Source organism: Hakea prostrata, chromosome 11 (genome assembly GCF_041222555.1).
Source record: "Hakea prostrata isolate BN-2017 chromosome 11, UWA_Hpros_2, whole genome shotgun sequence".
In the NCBI taxonomy this organism is placed as follows: Eukaryota; Viridiplantae; Streptophyta; class Magnoliopsida; order Proteales; family Proteaceae; genus Hakea; species Hakea prostrata.
In genome coordinates, this window is record NC_142610.1 from 20,705,042 (window position 1) to 20,708,753 (window position 3,712).

At 39.0% G+C, this 3,712-nt stretch overlaps 1 long non-coding RNA gene across 1 annotated transcript; it reads left to right on the plus strand.

The window, feature by feature from the left end:
• Positions 1 to 1,717: 1,717 nt before the first annotated feature.
• On the plus strand, positions 1,718 to 2,417 carry LOC149000768 (uncharacterized). Its single transcript, XR_016170848.1, has 2 exons — positions 1,718 to 2,047; positions 2,147 to 2,417. It is a non-coding gene; the product is annotated as an uncharacterized LOC149000768 (long non-coding RNA).
• The last annotated feature ends 1,295 nt before the right edge of the window (positions 2,418 to 3,712 follow it).

A 3,712-nucleotide genomic window follows, 5' to 3' on the forward strand; every position in this document is an offset into this window, starting at 1 on the left:
ACTCTCCACTGGACCCCATGCTGGAGGTGGCTACCGATTCCCCTCTAGAAATTATGCAGCAAGAAGAGGTGCTGAAGTTGACTCCTGGAAGGCAGTGGATCCTTCAGGAGGTCATGCCTGCCATTCTGCCATGCAACATGTAGAAGAACTAAACTCAGTTACTCAGGCTTTGTGTTATATGGATATGCATTGGGTTTTCCTAGAGAGCTGATCACGATTACAAGACAGAAGCTTACGGACCTCTGGTCTCCATTAGGAGCCATGCACCTCTGTTTCAAGCACTGGAAGAGAGAACTTCAAGGCAAGTTTTCTTTAAGAGGAACACCGAAATCATGTAATGTTTCTTTCCCCATGGTGGATTGGAAATTACATTCTGCATTTGGCATTAGAACCAATCCCAGAATGTAGGAAAAATGTCCCACTACCACCAATTATTATCTAGAGTCAACTGAGAGGGATCCGACCTAACTGTCTCACCTATGAAGATATTCTAATGGTTGCAGCTAAGCTGGGGCGAGTAATGGAGGTCCAGCTCAACCCCAGAGAATTGGGTATTCCCAATAACTCTGCAAGAGTGAAAAAGCATGTTCAAACAAGAACCTCTATTAGAACTTATAAAAATGAATGGGTTCCTGTAGAGGTGAAGTATGAAGTGAAGGTTTTATGTCTCAGGTGTGGGAAAATCTCCCATCAGACAGGGCATTGCCGGAGATATGAAAGTGAAGATGCGATAACCATCAACAATGCAATGCAACTGAGATTATTCGAAGGGGCTTCTGGTATAGCTCAACAATACCCAAGAGCCAGAGTATCCCATTGTGAGAATCATCTCTCAATGCATCTTCACAAAAATTAAATCCTTTCCGTGAATATGAGTTGTGACCCAAACACAAGATGTTAGAGAACTATGTTATGGATGGTGGCAACCTAAAGGTATAGTCACTCTGCATTTGGTGGAAAGTTGATGACACTTAAGACTATCATATTGCAATTTATAAGAATATTACAATCAAAAGAGAGGTGTGTTTTGGTTATATTTTTCATTTTAGGTTTGCATCAAAATTCAAAAATTAAGAAGATACGAAAGACAAAATTCATGAAGTCATGTCCTACTGAAAGAAGGATGATCGGTAAATATTATCAGAACACTGACGAGTGAAAGTATGTTGAAAGCAATCACTCCAAACCAAGGTATGTGAATAAAAGTACAAAGTATCATTCCCAGCACTCGACTAAATAAGGATGACGAATAATATATTATATAAGAACATGCCCATCTGACTGATGTTTGTGGCATGAAGTATGCAGCACTCTGTCTCCCCCGGGGGAAGACCCGTTCCCCCCCCCACAAAAAAAAAAAATGAATAAACATAACAGAACTGGCAGCCAAATCCATCTTTCTGAGTCATGTATGGTAGCAAAAATTCATTTGGAAGTATCCTTAAATGGATAATTACATGGATGCTCACTCTCTCTCTCTCACGCACACACACACAAACATATGTGAATCAGTGCCCACTTGACCCGTTAACATGGTCCATAGTAAGAATCCTATGCCATACCCACAAAGTGTCCTCCATTTCATTTATTCTTATTCCCTCAGATATATATATCACCTTTATTCATCTTAACTTGTGATTCTGATACCATGCCACATTAGTTGCAAAGGTATCATTATAAATACAGCTAGTGGTAGAACCAGAACATTTGAGGCCAACTTGAACATCCAAAAACTTGTCATTTCAATCTCTTCTTTGGAGAAAACTATATTTATTGTGAGAAAATGGCATCATTGAAGGCTGAGAAACCCGTAGCTTCTCAACCAGCAGTTGGGCAGACCAAGAAAGAGCCTGCCAAATGCTGTGAGCAGACATGTGGTGAAGCCAAAGCTGCTCCTCCTCCAGCAGCCAAACCTGTTCTTCCTCCAGCAGCCAAAGCTACACCTTCTCCTGCAGCCAAACGGAATGGTGAACTCAAAGCTCCTTCTTCGGTCACCAAGCCTGCCCCCAGGAAGGCTGAACAGAAGCCACGAGAGCCAAAAAAGGAGGTTATATGCATTCTCTGTTCTTTAAGTAGGTTTTCATTAATTCACTACAGTGGTTTATGTGCTTGATCTGATTAGTGTTGTGGTTTAATGGCTTTCTAGGTCAAAGGTGGCAAACCACCAGGAGCAAAGAACTAAGAAGGAAAGGAACCAAAAGATCATGCATGCCACCATATAGGATCTACGCAGCCGTTGGTTGAAGGCCCCATCCGTCATCTTTTACTTCTATTAGCTAGTGATGTAGTGTTGCATCTTAACCCTAATGGTTTTATCTATCCCTCTTCTGCTATGCTCTATGTATGTGGCTGCTTGTTAAGCTTTAATTATTGAAATAAGATAGTCTATATATGTAGAAAGTTGGACATTTCTCGAACATGATTTTTTTCCTTCTGGGACAAGAAAATGGCAAGGGAAAGCACACAAATGAGATTTCTGTGCAACACAACAATTATGTTGATTTGGGCTTGGGCTACGGAAAAGTCAAACCCTAGATCAATTTGGGCTTGAAATGATCCTGTTGGAATTTAAATGTAAACTACTCTTAAAAGTTAACCTTTAAGGAGATGGGTGTTCAAGTGAGTATAATGTGTTTACATTGGAACTATGGAATTCTCGAAGAAAATTATTCCCAGAGGCACACAGGAGTTGTGGGTCATTTTTTATGCTCATGTAGACTGATGCGACCTTAAGAAATTGGGCAAAGAGATAACAAATTGGACAATATATCAAATCCTTCCCATAAGCAAGGGAATCAGGTCTTGGCTCATAAAACACAGTTTTAAGATAACATTCTTAATTTATATCGACTTGGAAGTTTGGATCTTGTCCTTAGAGGATATCTCTCAATGAGTGTTCAATGAGTGATGAGAGATAAGTAAGTGTAAATATTATAATTCAAGGGCACTCATTGAATTTATCCTGGCCTTTGGATTAAAATATTCCACATGGTTAAATCCTATAACTCATTGGGAGAGTCCCTCCAAGGAGAGGAGTTGAACCCATCGACTTGAACCCTATATGCTTGATAGGGGTGCATATTTGAGCTTTATGACCCAAACCTCTTCTAGCTTGCCTAAAGTTAAAACAAAGTTTGGGTTTGAAATTCTAAGCCTAAGGACACATCAAAGCCAACCCAAAGTTTAGTATCTAACTAAAGCTAAACGTTAAAGTATCGTGTATTGGCAATTTATCGGTCAGCGATTTTAAAAGATGTTTTGGTTCGTATCGTATTATATCAAGTATACGTATCGATGGTTGAATAATATAATAGAAATCATCAAAATACATATGAAAGTAATCAAATTTAAATAGAAAACAGTAGCCTCTATTTTGAAAAAGAAGGAAAATGGGCCATAACAACAACAAAATCATCTTTCAATTGAAAAGCTCGTATGTCCAACCCATTATCTTGCAACTGCTAGTCACACGGCTCACAGATTGCTCTGAAGCAATTCATGCCTTCAAAGATTAAAGGTTTTACTTTACATCTTTGCTCAAATTGGTATCAAATGCATCTTTTAGTATATATCCTAGGCCTAAGGGGTTTGAAAACTGTTATCTTCAACATAACACATTCTTCAATCTGAACATTAAGTTCCCCTAATTTTTGGAATGTATAATCCAATAAATTTCTCCCCACATACAAGATTCAATGTCAATGGGATAGCT